Source organism: Myotis yumanensis, unplaced genomic scaffold (genome assembly GCF_028538775.1).
Source record: "Myotis yumanensis isolate MYYU_CA2020_CCGP unplaced genomic scaffold, mMyoYum1.0.hap1 SCAF_7, whole genome shotgun sequence".
In the NCBI taxonomy this organism is placed as follows: Eukaryota; Metazoa; Chordata; class Mammalia; order Chiroptera; family Vespertilionidae; genus Myotis; species Myotis yumanensis.
The window spans coordinates 79,717,251-79,735,048 of NW_027223758.1; the positions used below are offsets into that span (position 1 = coordinate 79,717,251).

A 17,798-nucleotide genomic window follows, 5' to 3' on the forward strand; every position below is an offset into this window, starting at 1 on the left:
TGTCAGCTGGGAAAAATAAGGCTCTTGATATAATAGGAATATAAACCAGATGTAGGCCGAAACTGGTTTGGCTCAGTGGATAGAGCGTCGGCCTGCGGACTCAAGGGTCCCAGGTTCGATTCCGGTCAAGGGCATGTACCTGGGTTGTGGGCACATCCTAGTAGGAGATGTGCAGGAGGCAGCTGATCAATGTTTCTCTCTCATCGATGTTTCTAACTCTCTATCCCTCTCTCTTCCTCTCTGTAAAAAATCAATAAAATATATTTTTAAAAAAATAATAAAATAAAATAAAATAAATAAACCAGATGTAGAATCTTCTTGGCTTGTTCTGGTTAAACAGTTGGTATTAGTTATAGATCTTTTTACTATACATTTTCTGGGACTTAACTTCCACATCTTTAAAACAAAAATATCTCTGAAGTCTGTATTAGTTATTAAGTACTAGAGGTCTAGTGCATGAAATTCATGCATGGGGGGAGGGTCTCCTCAGCCCAGCCTGCACCCTCTCCAATGCGGGACCCCTAGGGTGATGTCCAACTGCTGGTTGAGGCCCAGGATCGGGCCTCAACTGGCAGTCAGACATCCCTCTCACAATCTGGGACCACTGGCTCCTAACTGCTCACCTGCCTGCCTGCCTCTTACTACCCCCCCCCTCCCCCGCTGGCCTGGTTACCCCTCACTGCCCCCTCCTGCTTGCCTAGTCACCCCCAACTGCCCCACCTGCTGGCCTGGTCACCCCACACAGCCTGCTATTTTGGTCGTTTGGTCGCCCCTCACTAACCCCCCTGCTGGCCTGGTCGCCCCACACAGCCTGTTGGGTCATCCATTCAGTTATTTTGGTTGAGACAGTCACTTAGGCTTTTATATATATATATATATATATATATATATATATATATATATATATTATGAGTTATTATCTCTAGCAGTTCACAGTTGAGAGAGAGAGAGAGAGAAGGACTCTCTCCTTAACCAAACTTGAATCAGGCTCCTCTAAACCTTCCTCTGAACAAGGTCTTGACTTTAGGTTCTGTGTTCATCTCTGCTTCACCCAGTTTAGCAAGAATCCCGCTGAGTCAGGTTAGAGTGCAATAGTTCCTATATAAGTATATTTTGAATGTTTTAATTACTGTCCAGCTGTGATTTTCCTTAACAATGCTAGTAATGATCCACATCCCTACACCAGTGTCATACTACTCGATCAACACATTGAAATTCTTGCTAGTCATGGAAGCTACCAAGATGGGTTAGAAAACATTGTGTATAATTATGGGCTAAGTTAATTACCATAAGCTTAGGAAAGCATTTGGAAGGCTAAAGAAGTTTGGAACACACTTAAGAAAAATAAATAAGCATTTTACTAACTGATAAATATATTTTACATTAGACTTCAGAATCACACAACTAATATCAGAAATAAATGAATTAGTCAAAGATCTACCTGTTATGCTTATTTATAAGAACACCTAGCATACATTTAGATGATGACTTTGTGCTTTAATGGAAACCTGCTGCTTATCGTATAATTGAAAAAGCCCTTCAATTCTCAAATCTTCTGATCTACCACTGAGACAAAACCAAAGAAGAGAGAGCCAGCTGAGCCTTGTTCCAGAACTTCAAAGATAATTTTAGAAAGATTGATTTGTAAGAGTTTCTTTTGTGTTTTTACAAAGTGGATGCCTGATAGGACATCTCAGGACCATTTCTTTTTGCAGAGATATCATGTAAAACAAATCAGTTTTTAAAAATCTCTCCTAAATATCTATAAAGTTAATGATAAGACTTCTGCTAAATATGAACAACCTAACTGGAGACTAACTTTTATTCATTTTGTGATGTATAGGCTTATATCCTTGAAATTTTTAAAATAAAGAATTTTTTTAAGTTTTGCTGGGCACCTCAAAAAGGTATTACAAAAGATCATACTAGTTTAAACTTTTTAAGTTATAGCAATCAACAGAGTGGAAATCTATGTATAATTTTATAGATTTAAAAATTAATTCTCTACCTAAGAATATGTCTAAAGTGATGGGTAAGATGACTTTAAAAAAATTTAAGTCAACTTTGTGGACAAAAAAATCTGGGGTAAGAAGTAGTGATAGGAGTTTTGTCATGCTCCATGCATGTAAATGCTTTTCTTTATGTCTGTTTGTCTTTCATTGTCTTTATGGATACAGAGAAAGTGCAGAGAGAAATACAAGTAGAGAAGGCATTCATAGATTAGAAGGTAGTCATAGATTTGAGTCATGTACTGTAATTTTAACAAAACTAATTAGGATGAAAATAAAGGATATTTGGTGGACTCAGTCTCTCTGCCTTTTCGATTTCTAAAAGTATTACAGTTAGTGCATGACCCTTGTTAACAAACAGGAATACTATTTACCCCTACAGAAATGAGCATTTACTTAACATTTAAGCTGCAGATAGTATCAGGAAGAACCTGATGGATTTTATATCAAAGGCCTTTCTCCTTTATTAGTGGCCATACCCTATGTAAATGTAGTGCTTGCCCAGACCTTATAAAATATTCATTAAATGCATACAATAAATAATGGGCAATTGCATCTTCAATGTTCATACAAAAGTAGTGTTGAGAGATTACATACACTCATTTTTTAAAGCAAACCCATTTTGATTAAACTCTTTTTCATGCATATGCTTTTTTATTTAAATTTCCATTTCATTATTCAGATATTCTGATAATTTACTATTTCATTGTAAAGTTTAATTTAAACCAACTGCTTCTTGTTTTGCATAATTCAGTATTAAACCATCAAATTTACCTATATGAAAAATTTGACAATATTATACATCACCCTCCTTGGAATGTCAGTGGTATTTGTCCAGGAGCTGAGACTTCGGTTATGAAAAAGGAAAATTATAGATAGAAAGCAGTTACTTTCTACACAATTTTTAAAATGTTAAAATATTGTATAAAATCATACTACTTCATTTTTACACTCTACTCTCCCCTCTCCCCCAAAAGAAAAAGAGGAAATTTGATATTTAAGGAAAGTACTAAACTGAAGTAATCTGGAGAATATAATCTACAAAGAGACAGAGGTTGGCAAGCCATTGCTTTCCCTTTGGGGCTTCAAGGCCTGTCAGTGGAGTAAGACAGATGCGATGTGAGTCTGGTCACTAAGATTTTGTCCCATTCCTCACTTGGTTTGTGGTGGTATCTTGATGAAATTACTTAAAATCTGTGTGAGTTCTGTTGTCTGTAAATCAGGAAGAGGAAGGAAAGACAAAGCTGCACTCAGATTAAGCATTCTGCAACACCTCTTCCTTCCTTCATCTCATTATCCTCAACATCTTCACTAATTCATTATCCAATTAGGATCTGTTTTCTCTGTTCTAATTATCTCTTCTCTTTAGTCCTTCTTTTCCATCCACCCTGGATTTCTGGGAGTTTTTCACAACTTTCTAGCCATGACACTTCCAAAGGAATAGCTTTGCTGGTGCTGTTCCCACTGCTGGAATGCCCTTCCCCCAGATAACTGCCTCTTTCAGAATATTATTTCCATGTGACCTCCTTTGGGAGGTGTTCTTTCATCACTGAATTGTAATTGAAACCCATTCCTCCTCAACAGAACTCCCCATTCCTGTCATTCACTCATTCATTTATTATTTCCTTCATCTATTCAAAAGCATTTATTATGTGCCAGATCCTCTTTAGGTGCTTAGAACACACCAGTGAACAAAATGGACCTCTGCCTTCTAGATGCTTACATTCTAGAAGATGGTGGGAATTTGAGAGGGAAAGTCTCTCACACACACACACACACACACACACACACGCACACACACACTCACATACACACACACGCACACACACACAATGACACATATTTTCATACACATTAATAGTAGCTTAGCCCAGCCAGCAAGGCTCAGTGGTTGAGCGTCAACCTATGAACCAGGAGGTGTCACAGTTGGATTCCTGGTCAGGGCACATGCCTGAGTTGCAGGCTCAATCTCTAGTGTGAGGTGTGCAGGAGGCAGCTGATCAATTATTCTTTCTTATCATGGATGTTTCTCTCTCTCTCCTTCTCTCTCCCTCTCTGAAATCAATAAAAATATATATCTTTTAAAAATAGCAGCTTAGATGGTGAAAACCATCATAAAAAAGTAAGATTATTAAAGAATAATTATTAAAAAATAAAGAAATGTTACATTAGGTTGAAGTTGTATGGGGAAAAATTAACAAATATACAATTTTGAGGCAGAATATGAAAAATAGCACATTTTTCACTATCAAAGAACTTATTCATGTAGTTGTAAGAGGATAATATTGAGTATTATGTTACTATGTATTTTATGTCTCAATGAATATATTTATAAAAATATAACATTTTTATTTAAAACAGTATCATTTAAAATAAGCTGAGAATTATATCCTTCAAATGAGTTTAAATTTAGGATGAAATTTTTAGATATCAACCTTATCATGTGTAAGTTGGTTACCCAATCTTTTGAAATTACTTTAAGGAACTATTTAACATAAATGTTTTTAAAACCATGCATTTCCTGGCTGGCATGGCTCAGTGGTTGAGCATCAAACTATGAACCAAGAGGTCATGGTTTGATTCCCCATGCCTGGGTTGTGGGCTTGATCCCCAGTAGGTGGCATGCAGAAGGCAGCCAATCAATGATTCTCACTCATCATTGATGTTTTCATCTCTCTGTCCTTCTCTCTTTCTCTGTCTGAAATCAATAAAAATATATTTTAAAAAAACCCATGCATTAACTTGATCTGTGTTATAGATCTATCAAGGAAACAAACTGGTGGGGTCATAGGCCTCAAAAACCAGATACTTTCCATTGTGTTACTTTCTTCTTAGTAATTTCTCTTTCTTAACTAAAAATGTGTGCTCTTCATGAGTGAACATGGACAGTTGCTAAATGATAAATAGCATAGAAAAGTGAGAAATATTTATTCCTTCAATTAATAGAGAAATTAATAAATATAATATTATCTCTTGACTTATAATGTAAACTCAGGTAAAAATATTTGATAGTGTGTTGTTTTTTTCCCTACCAGCACTAACATTTATAAACATTTTCTAAGATGCATTGAGTGGAGGAGAAGAAATAGTCTCATGAGAAGTTATAGCCTGCGATATTTAGCAAGGAAGGCTCTTCACCTTGTTGAGAACCTTGAGTGATATGAGGTGGCCCCCACCCTGGAATGCTTCCAAATAGAAATGATAAAATCATTTTCAGTTCAAGGTAGTAGGGAAGTACTAAGAATGGTGATAGAATGGGATCTTCATGGAGTTTGGCAAAAACATCCGAAGACCCCCTCCTTCATCCTTTTTGCAGCTTTTAGTCCTAAATAGGTTGAACTTTTGTGTAGACTGAAAAAATGCTGTATCTGGAATTAGGTCAGAGGAATCCTAATCTCCACTCTAATGCCACCATTCTTTTTTTCTAAGTAATGCATTTCTAATGTGAATGTGGTTCTACTCTGTTTTCTCTCGGGACACTGAAGAATCCAGCAATGGTGGTTTGGTGGCTTCTAACTCAAAAGTAAAATTCAACTTATTTATGTCAGGATGCATGGGGCTCAGGAACCCAAGCCAAAGCCAAATCTGTGCCTCCAAGAGTTGGATTCTCTCCAAACATTATTTTCCTTGAACAGAAACATCATGTGTAGATATAGGAAGAGGCTGGTTTAAAAAAGGGTTGAGACTTGAGGGCTGAGAGATAGATCAGAAAATGGCGCTGCTTGTTTGGAGGAATGGTGCTAGACCAGGGAGGAGGATGGAAAACGCAATGCTCACAGCTCTCCATTAGTTGAGGGTTTCCCTTCCTCTTTTCCTCCCCATAAACCCTCTGCTAACAGAAAGAAATGGTGCCTTCTAGGACATTAAAAATTCTATTCTTCTTCACCAAATGATTTCAAGGATGATTGATGGGACACAAAAAGAAATGAAGGATATTAAAACTCAATATTACCAGTCATTACTTATTTGCTCTTTGTTGACAGTTTATTTTGTACTCAATGAAACAAAGAAGAAAAATAGACACTTTCACCAATAATTTCTCAAGTATTTTATCATTTAGGATAAAACCCATCTCCCTAGGTAAATAAAACACTGTTGATACTCTGCAAACATTTACTACCATAGGTAAATATATCTTTTGCTTTATCTCCCGTTTTAGAGTATAACAATTAATGGAGCCAATTACTGGCATCTCATTCATGTGAATGGCTGATGATAACTAGAAAGAGTCCCAAAGTGCTCAATTTTAGAATGTATTTAATTTGCCAGGGAAGTTGTAATAGACATGAATCTTTAGTCTGTATCAGAATTTATATTCTTATTCTTTTCTGAGACAGCTATCCCAAATATGATACAATATGAATATTTTAAGCTGAACAAATTTGAAAAATGGCAGGTGTGGGAAGGACTCTGAATTCTGCAGATTGCCCTAAGGCAGGTCAGAAGACCTTCATGTGAGAGCTGCCCTCTCTATGCAGAGAGGAAAGGAGCACCTTTATGTTCAAAGAGGGATGCTGGAAGGGATCTGAACAATCAGGCCTTACTGAGTACCTAGCTACTAGTTTACTACCCTTATCTCATATTCTTTTGTCATATCACATTTTCCATGACTTTTCACACTTCATCAAAGCCACTATAAAAATAATAAGACTTAACCACATCTTCAGGTCTTCATTTCATTGTGAAGGTTCCAGTGTCATGCAAAACTTACATTACATAAATTGGTATGCTTTCTCTTACTAATCTGTCCTTTGTCAGTCCAACTTACAGGGCCTCAGCCTGAAAAGCTAAGATGGGTAGAGGAAGAGATTTTTCATCTGCTGCACTGGTCAGCTGACTCCCTAACCAAAAGGCCAGTGAAGGACATGAACAGTGTTCTGCTCCATTAAATCTCTTCTATCCTGTTCGGTATTTCCCATTTAGGGCCTTGTGCCTTGAGTGATTCTGGATTCCTGGATGCTCTAAAATAATTCAACTAAATGTATGGTGAATTGGGGGGGAAATGTTTGAATCTAGAATATACAGCCTGCTTAATTGGTTAGGGTTGTGTTCTGTCATTTGTTCTTCTAATACAGACTACTAATATAGCAGTCCAACTCTCTGGAGTGAGTGTAAATTGAATTATAGAGAGATAACTGGAAAACCATCATTGACATACATGATGACAGTAAATCCTGGCATGTGAAATCATAAAGACAGTCTGTACTTCCCTTTCATAAACAATGGCACAATATAAACTACCTGGAATTTGTCCAGGGTTTGATAGAAAGATCATTAAGAAAAAGCTGAGCTATCATAACAGCTGATACTAACTCATTAAATTAATTCAGACAAATCACAATAATACTTCTAGTTCAATTTTCTTAACTTTAAAACCACAATGGCTGTACTAGATATACTTGTTTATTCTTCTGTACTTTTATTTAACAAGCAATTGCACTGCAGTTAAGTATTGGGACAAAGTTGAAATAGGTAAACTCTATCTTCAAGGATCTCACAGTTGAGTGATGAAAACTAAATGTTATGATAGTTAATCAAGAGTATTTTTCCAAGAAGGCAATCCCGATTCTTGAATAGTGAAAGTACGTAAATAATGCCCAGGGGGTTGGAGGCAGTGGAGACTTCCAGGCAAAGGTAACAGCATGCTCCCAAGTTGCACAGGCTCAGGCAATATACTACATTTGGGAATTTCTACTAATCCAGTGTAGGTGGAGAGCAGGGTGTGGAAGGGCCAAATGATGGATGAAGAGAAAGGCCAAGGTCATATTACCAAAGGCCCATTTTGCATTCTAAACATTTAAAATTTTCTCAGGGATAATCATGAGAGGATTTTTTAGAAGGAAGTGATATATTCAGAACTTCACTTTTAAAAAAAATCCACTGGCAGAAATGAAACAATAGACATGAAGTGGCATTACTGCACGCAAAGATACCTGGTAGGAAATTACTGTGGGAAGGCTAGGCACGAAGCAACAAAGGCTTCACATAATACTCCAGCAGCAGGGGGTTTGAAGGGACAAATAGAATTTCTAAATATTATAGAAAAGAATTTGTTTGAATGATAGATCGATTAAACATACCTGGAAGAGTTATTTTTCTGGATGGATGGGGCAGTGCCCTTTGCTGAGAAACAGTAACGGGAATAGGTTGGAAAATCTAATGCATTTCCATATAGGATAAGTCCAGTTTAAGGTTCCTGTGGGCATTCATTCAAAAATTGGACATATGTATGGATCTAGAAATCAGGAGAATCCCTTAATTGTCTTTTAAACTAATATTATAACTCAATTTACCAAAAAGAATTAAGAAAAACACTTTAGTGTTAACTGTGTGCTAAGCATTAGTGTAAATCTGCATAATTGAACAAATGAATATCATTTAATTATTTGCTATCTAGATTATTCTTTCTTTGAAGTAGCTCATTAACTCGGAAGGAACATAAGCTTTGTTGTCTAATAATTAAACCACAAAATAGTAAATCAGAAATCCTCAAAGAAATTATCAATTTTTGTATCATATGTTAGGATACCCTTTAATTACCTTTTTCCAGATGAAATTTTTGTGTTTTCAAGCTACAGTTTCCTTTAGCTTCCTCTGTTTTCCACTCCCTATCTTTTTGTGTGGTATTTTAGATTACTCCAAGACTGCTCACATCCTGTGTGACACAGAGACAGAAAGAGTTCCCAGGGCTCTACCAAAGTTTTATAAGCCAAATATTGCCAGACAATAAGCCTTCTGGACAATGACACTCTTCTCCCATGAAATTTATCTTCAGCTTTTTCTCCTTTTACTGCCATTGCCATTTTGTGCAACAATGGCTAATAAATAACAATCAAGTCCTTTTTCCTTCTCATAATGTCAAACTTTAATTACTGCATTAACTTTTATTACATATGTAATATAAAAAAGTTAAATAGTACCATTGATCAATGTGAAAAATATGTGAACCTAAATTATTAAAAAATATGGGTGCTCTAAGAAATTTAATCAAGATTATATAAAAGAATAAAGAGCCATGTATGAGAATGATTTATTACTTGAACTTATTTGTTTCTATTATAATATCCATCATGATTCATATGTTGTAAAAATCTAATTTGAAAACAGATAATACTATTTCCTAACTCTAACTTCCTGAATCTTTCATGGGATTTATCCTATAATCACCCACATAAGACTCTACTTTCCATTGCTTATAGGATTAATTCCAATTCTATATACTTTGATGCTCAAAAATTCTTCCTACTCTGTTAGAATAAATTTGGAGTTCATAAAACTGTGAACCCCAGTGGTGATCTCCATTTCAACCTACCCCTTTCCACAACTTTGAGGCCTCAGCCCTGTCTCTTACTTGCTTGTTTCCTTCTCTGCCTATACTGAACAACACTTGGCTCAGTTTTTCTTCTTCTCTGAGAACTTCCCTAATCCTTCCAATCTTTAGTAATACTAATTCCCTTCAGAATTTATTCTCTGTCTCCCTTCTCACTTTCTTCATACACTTACATATATCTGTGTGTCCCTACTAGCCTGTGGAGAAGAGGGTGGGGAAAGTGGCCAGAGTGAGCAGAAGCTAACAGTTATATATTGCCTACCAGTTCCAGGCACAGCACATGTTTTCTCAAATCTCAGTACTATTTTTAGATAGATATTATTATTGTGGATGATTTTACTAGTAATTCCTTGTCAATATCCCCCACCCTCAGAGCTTTCAATGGGGAGCTGGACTTGAATCCATTGCTGCCTGATTTGTCCTCCTCCTCTGACCCATGTCCACAGGACAGTGGGAGGGGCTTCAAAATCAGGTGCTAGGGTTTACCTTGGAGTGCTGCTCCTCACTAGCTGTGTGGACTCTTTATTAAACATGCTCTAATTTCTCTGCTCAAGATTTCACACGCCTTATTACAGGTGGGGTTCTTAGGGTTAGAGCAAGAACCCCAAGCCATGGTACACCAATTATTCTCACTTTATAAATAAGAAAACGGAAGCACAGGGAGTTTAGGGAACTTGCCCAAGGTCCTAAGAGGCAACTGGACTCCATTTCCTGACTGCCTAAACTTGCACTCTGAGTCAATATGCTGATCACTATGCCTCTATGAGAATCTACCAGAACCTCTTAAGCAGTGAAGTTTCCTTATGTATAAAATAAATATAGGATTGATTTGAGGATTAAATAGGATTATAAGGAAACACTAAGCATAATGACTTGCACATAGCAGTAACTAGATAAGTAATGTTTGTTATTATTTTCATTATTTGACTGTGCTGTCTGGAGGGCTGGGGGCAGGGATTAGATATTTTTATCTCACTGAAAAGTGGCTCTGTGCATATAATTACTGCTTCATAAATACTCTTTTATTTCATTATTTTATATGTGGTTGTTTTGAAAGATGGTAAGGAGAGAAAAAAAAGCCAGGGTGTTGTCAAATATTAGCAAGTAGCTATGTCTAGAATCTATAATAATAAAAACATAATATGCAAATCAACCCAACAGCCGGATAGCAGAACGACCATCCGGATGACCTTCCGGACCAAGCCGTGGCTGTGAGGGCCTACTCTTGCACGAATTTTGTGCATCGGGTCTCTAGTTAAATTATATTAGATTTAAACCACAGAAAATAATGGAGTCTTATTTTATGCTACCAGATGAAATCGGAGATCCTTGTGGGAGAAATTTCCTCCTTGGATCTTATATCTATTTAATAGCAGAAACCGTCAATATAATCTACCTCAGATTCTGAGTACTTGCTTTACTGGTATTTGCCTATAACACAGCAATCTAAATGTATTACGGAGTCTGTTGGATCATCTTCTATCATTCCTCCCTTTAGGACACTGATATCCATTTGCGACCACAGCAGAGCACCTGGCATACATTGGGGTTTGTGAAACTCTTTGACTATTTGTAATTCTATACCAGGAAAAGCTGTGGAGTTAGTCTTTTGTTGAAAGTTAGTTTTCCTTTGTCCCCAGCTCCAATCTGCCTCTAAATATGTGTGTGTGACTGCAAAGACAACAAGATTAGAGTATGCAGCTGGGTCAGTATTCAAATGCCCCTCTCTTAATAAATGGAAGACCTGAATGGAAGTTGGATGAAGACATCACCCATCCGAGGACACAAAGAATTTCAGGATGAGATCCAAAGGTGTCCATTTGAGGCAATTTATAAATGTGTTACAAATAACATTAGGAAGAGTGCTGTATCTCAGAAAGAGGACTAGTGTCTAATTCCTGGAAGCTAACTCGATAATGTCAAGCAACATGTTTTAAAAAAGGATATAATAAATAAAAGTGGTCTATATGGAATCAAGAGCGTTAATTAAAAAGTAATTACATGCCAGGTTTAATTCAGCAATGATAAAGGAGATATAAATGATATCTGAAAAATTAGTATTTTAGTCATAAAAAGTCAGATTCTGAATAAAAAATTTTCCACAGCCTTCTTTAATTCCTTATCCCTGGTTCCATGTTCTAAAACTTGCCTGCTTTCCTATTCTGTTTGCTGGTACCTTGATAATTGAAAGTTTTCTTGGAATAGCAGAAAAGAAGTTTCTGGTCATTTGAAAAAGAATAACTCTCATTGTAATTGGCCCTTCTGCTTCTTAAATTATTCTTTCTACACAGACAATTTGATTAGGGTAAATTAGTTTCAGGATTTATTATTCCCATGGTGCACTCATAAAAGTTTGTGTCTGAATCTGAAAAGCAAAGATCTTGAACCTGTCGAGATGGCCCCATGGTGATATTTATAGCTTTCAGCCAATGCTCACCCCTCCACACTTGTGAAATCAGCCAGGGGCTGATATATTGTTATTTTGAAAAGTTCTTCAGCTGATTCTGATGGTGCATTTGCTATGCCTTCTGAAATACAATAATGCCACGTTTAAGAGAGAAGGGCAGCCTGATCAATTAAAGATCGCTTCTCAATCGCTTATATAAGTAACTTCAAAAATAAAGAGATAGACATATTCTTCCTACAAAAAAAAAAGCTGTGCAAGCCATCATTCCTTCTGTCCTCCCCACTGAGCACATCCAGGCCCATGTCCCCTTGCGAGAGAGCTTGATGGAAGCCTGGTGAGGAAAACAATGGACTAGGACACACAGATGGAAATTATAGTGGTGGGTGCTTGACAACTCTGCCTCAGGGGCTGGACCAAAAGGAGATTAAGGAGATTAGTTTTTCCACTTTAAGTGTATCTCCTTTTAAGTCAGAAGAGGGTGCCCATGGGTCCTTCCAGTTGTTTGGGTCCTCCAGAAAGTAATAAAATGGTTACATCAAATAGAATCGTCCTTATCCACAACTGGGAAGATGCACGCTACATTGTTTTTGTAGCTCCTTTAGTAGAAGCGATGTAATGTAGGATGGAGCACAAAGTGAATGTCCAGTTCTCATATTGAATAAGTGACATCGTCTAGTACCAGGGGCAGCACTACAGGGCAGGGTAAGAGGCCTTTTTCACATGCTGTTGGCCTATGAGGGAAGAATTTGCATTCAGAGGAGCATTAAAGTTCACAGGCAAACTATGGATCTATTAAAGGAGGATATGAGTACAGAGAAGTAAGATAAGGGAGCCCGTGGGCATGCAGATTCTCCATATACTGGCTAACAAATCTTAAAGTTTATGGATGAGCAAAACAACCTAAAAATTAGGATTCAGTCAAAATGGATTTCGTACTTATAGCCCTCAGCTGATCTCTGAATTTTGTTGGTTTCCTTGGTGTGTCTGGGTAACCTAGAGGGTGGAGGTAAATGTTTATGCAGAGACAGAGTCTAAGCCTGTTTGCAAAAGAGAGAATTAAATGAGGACATGTAGACAACAGGCTTGCATCTGTTCACAGTGGACACTCAATAACTCACTGTTATTATTACATATGGAGAAGCCTATCAGGAGTTTCTTGCACGGTGATATATTTAATGGTACAAATAAGTGTTTATACTTTATAATTTAATGGTAAGGACAAAAGGTACTAAAAGATGACTCAAGCTCTCTGTAAAGCTCAGCCATCACCATGAAACCCATCAATATCACAGCACACTGACTCTGAACACCAACAAAGGCAATATTCCTCCCAAGACTGTAGAGACACTGTCATCAAAGTTAATAAACATTTATGACAAAAGATTATTGGGAAGCTTCCCAGAGCTGTGTCCTCCCAGGGCAATATGTACTTACAGGAACTGTGCTTTAAAGGTATCTCCATCACCCATCATCTTTTGTGTTGAGAAATGACCAATAGGGGACAGTGTAAGTGGTGGCACTTATGAAACAAGAAGTCGCACTTGACAGACATTTTATTACTCTTGAAACATATTGAAGAAATAAATCATGAGGGTAGTAAAGAATTTAGATTTTGAAACCCCAGTCTTGGGAACCCAAACTCAATAGAGACGAGGAAGATGGATTCTATGCACAGAACACATCCGGATTGCTCTGGGCATCAGTAAGGACCTCAGCAATCAGGGGTCCCCTAGGCGTTACCAGGAGGGATGACAGGGACAATAGATTTTGACTGTTACAATCTTTGAGTCACCTTTAGCAAACAAAGGTATCTCCCTGTTTCATTATTTTTACCTTCTGATAACTGAAATGTCCAAACTAAACTTTTATTTAATTATAGTCATGAAGTGTTGCTTTCCAATTGTCTGAGTGTTGAAAGAAAAACTCCTTATTCGTGTTTTTATGATGGAGGGTGTATAAATGCAGGGTGCCAGTAGAGACTTTCTGGATGTGATACATTGTTACCTATTTATTAAGGCAGGTAGGTTTGCTAACAAAATGAAATGCTTATTCATATTTATTGTATCTAGATTTTTTTGCCTCCTCTTGTTCCCCAATAGATTGTTCTAATCATCACATCTTTTTTCTGCCCACTTTTATACCACGATCTTACTTATTGTTTGAGTTAAATCACACCAGGCTCTAGCCTTCTGCTTTCCCAATGTGAAGCACTATATATAAAATGAGTTACTGCAAATAAGACAAGGCCAGTGCCATAAACCTGTCAACCTCATCTCCAGGATTTCCCTTCCAAATAGCACCACACACTTTCTTGATATTACTTCACATTGAAAAAGGACAAGCCTCTATTAAAGTGAGGCATTTATGAATCTCGTGTTTTAACACATTCTCAATAATGTAGAGGAGTTGGGAGCATTTAGCATGGATCATTTTGAAATGGCTTTGGTGGGGATTCATCCTGTGTGTGCATTAAACTGGCATTCGCTATTTAGTTCGCGTGAAAAACAGAAGGCATTTCAGTTTGGGTTTAAGATTTGGTGATAGCAATCCTCCATCTTCCACAATCCACCAAGAACATCAAACAACCAGAGAGCAGCAGATGTTGATATTTTCTCTAGCAATGGAGCCCGCCCAAAGGATTGACACTTCCTTTTTGTGTACCATCTAAAGCAGAGCCAGATGCAGCAAATGGCTTCAGCCAAGAAATTAGAATTAAATCAGAAGCCAAATATCCTTAGCAGGATTTGGGTGTGTTCTGCCTGGGGAACACAAAATACAATATTGGACTTTCTGAGTTGGTATGAGAAAGGGACGCATACAATGAACAAACAAAGCTAACTGGAAGCACAGCAGGACGATTTTATTTTTAGTATGGCATTGAGAGTTCATTATACCTAAATCAAAGTGGCAATTATGCTGAGAAAACAAATGAAGTGGGTAGTGATTTAGGAGTCAAGTACTTTGCTGACATGCTAGAGGGTTTAGAATCACAAACCTGGTTGTAATTGTGTTGATAGTAATGTTGAAAAATTATTTTCTCTATATATTTTAGATAATAATTACTTGAATGTATGTGACAGAAAATTTACCTTTGCACGTACAGACGGAAGAGTCAAAGAAGTGGCCAACACGAGAGGCCCCGCTGTGAATTATCAGGCTCAGAAATTAAGCTTCCACATGACCTGGCTACTCGAAGAGTGGCCAGCTTTGGATTCATCCTGTTAGAAATGCAGACACTAAGGCTCCACCCCAGACTGACTGGATTAGAATTGCATTTTAACAAGATTTCTGAGTGATTTATATGCACATAAAGTTTGAGAGGCACTATTCAATAACACTAAAAAAGATTTGATGCATCCATGTTTGTGTATATGAGTGTACAGGACACATACGCAAGAATCACACTATCCTTGAAAATCATAGTTTATGAAAAATGCTTTTCCATGTTCAACACATTGCAGCCTATGACTAATACTGTTTCCTGTCTCTGCTCCTCAGAAACCACTTGCCCCCCACCTTCAACATGGTAGCTCATCCCTCCTAGCCTCCCTCCAAGGGGAAGATTCCACAGGGACCACAGGCTGGAGGAATGTGTGGGAATAAAGTGTTTTCTCTATATTTTTTCCAATGAGGGATGCCATGACACTTTTCTTGAGATAAGAGGAATTGCAGCCTTAACCGGTTTGGCTCAGTGGATAGAGTGTCGGCCTGCAGACTGAAGGGTCCCAGGTTCAATTCCGGTCAAGGGCATGTACCTTGGTTACAGGCACATCCCCAGTAGGGGTGTGCAGGAGGCAGCTGATCGATGTGTCTAACTCTCTATCCTTCCTTCCTCTCTGTAAAAATCAACAATATATATTTTTTTTAAAATAAGAGGAATTGCAAAGATTTACTGAGCACATACAATGTGCAAACTCCCCTTGCAAGGGTTAAATATGCATCATCTCATTTATCCTCCTAAGAACACTATGGTGTAGGTATGCTTATTCCCCTGATTTACAGATATCCATAGCGAGTTTCAGAAACTTTGATTACTTAAGATCGAACAGGTAGCACATGGAAGTGTGAGGGTTTATTCATATAACCACTAGGTTATTCTTATTTGGGGTAAAGTCGCCCAGTTACAGGGACCTGTCACTAATTCAAGCTTGAGCACTATTAGGATTTAATAGTGATTATTATAGACAAGATATATATCATAAATTGGGCTAAGAGAGCATCATTGGGTTAGAAATAGGACCTCAACAGAAATAGGAGAGCCCACTGTCCTCTCAGCTTATCCAAATCAATCCAATTTTTGCACTTATATGACGTTCTCTTAAACGGATGACCAGCTGTTCCAACCCCTTTTGAACATCTGTGAAAACTTATTGGACTCAAATAATTTTGGCTACTTACTAACTTTGTTCTATTACCATGCAATTTTTTCAGCTATGCTATGAGCTTCTAGTAGGGGTGGACACCGCATATACCTTTGTCTTTTATCCCAGAGAGTAGATGGCGTTGTGTCCTGCCTTTAGCTTTTAACATGTTTAAGGATCAATTGACTAGCAGGCTCTGGGCAATCTTTGATACTGAGGGGTGCCCTGAAGTCGGTCCAGGGATTTAAATATTTATGCCAAGTGGTAGGTAAACCACAGGAGCCCCACCTGAGAGGCTAAGGGGCTATCTCAGAGAGGCTCCAGGGAGTTTGCATCAGAGACAGGACTAACCCAAGGTCTTCATTCCTTTTGTTAACTGAACTTTATCCATGGAAATATAGAATGTTACGACAGTAACTGGGAGGGAAACATCAGGAGGTACATTTTAGAGCGCAATAGTCTTAGGGTAGAGAATACTTTAGAGAGAATAGCATCCAACTCTCTTAATCTGAAATCAGGGTTTGCAGAGAGTGAGTGAATTACCCAAGTTAGCACCACAAAACTCAGACTAGAATCAAGTCTGATGCCCTGATACCCATCTGATATTATTCCCCCACCTGATGCTATATCCATAGTCCAGGACATTTACCATTTTACTGAGTGGTTGAACTCAGTCAGGGAGGAGTCTGAATGCCACTAATCTCTTTTAATGAGACACTTGATTCCAATCCTCATGATATAGTGATGCTAATGCCAGAATAATCAGCAGATAAAATCGTGCCTGTAGTTGAGTGCCCAAGTGATTGGCAATAGGATCAGCAGATGCTTTGAGAGAAGTGCCGATCCCTCAGTATTATTCCAGAGAATATTCGGTATAGCTTCCACGAACAGTGCTAGATCCAATAACTCGATTGATGCCAAGGACACTAACTCCATGGAGGAAAGGATGAGTAAATGTGTGAGCTTTATAAATATGATCATATATTAATTGGATGAAATGCACCAAGCTATTCAGCAGAAAATAAGCAAATGAACTAAAAAAAAAAATGGCCACAGAATGTCTCTGTGTATTTATAGTAGGAAAAGAAGCCTAAGAGTTTTAGATTGGCAATCAAAATCTGTCCTTATTTGGCTCTGTCCTACATATAAAGCAAGCATCCCACCCACTGCAACACAAGGAAAGCATAATTATTCCCCACATGGCCTTAAAGGAGTGTGGCAAAAAACAGACGCCAAAGATTTTTTTTAATAATTATAGCAACTAAATATTTGATTATAGCATACTCTATAGCAAGTGCTTCCCACACACTCATTTAAATTATTATAGCAATCCCTGTGACCAAGATATTATAATCCTCATTTTATGTTGGAAAAAAACTGAAGCTCAAAGATACCATAAATAGCAAACATCACATAGTTGATAAGTGATTGAGACAGAATTTGATCTCAAGTTTACTGGATTCCAAAACCAGCACTTTCAACCATTCTATAAAGGTTTATTTCCTGGCTCTCTCAGTCATGTTTTTTTTATTATTTTTTCATAATGATAACTTTGCAACTGTAGTAATTAGATTCATGTGAGAAAATAGTCCACAAAATAGGCTACTGTCTCTCAACCTTTTGAAACTATCAAGCTGTTTTTGTTCCATATATAAATTTACTCACAAAAAAAATCAGGATGTTCTTGTCCA

The 17,798-nt window shown here is 37.5% G+C and overlaps 1 protein-coding gene across 2 annotated transcripts in view; it reads right to left on the minus strand.

Moving 5' to 3' along the window:
* RIT2 (Ras like without CAAX 2) overlaps positions 1 to 17,798 on the minus strand; it is a 247,229-nt gene that overhangs the window by 188,063 nt on the left and 41,368 nt on the right. The window lies entirely within an intron of this gene.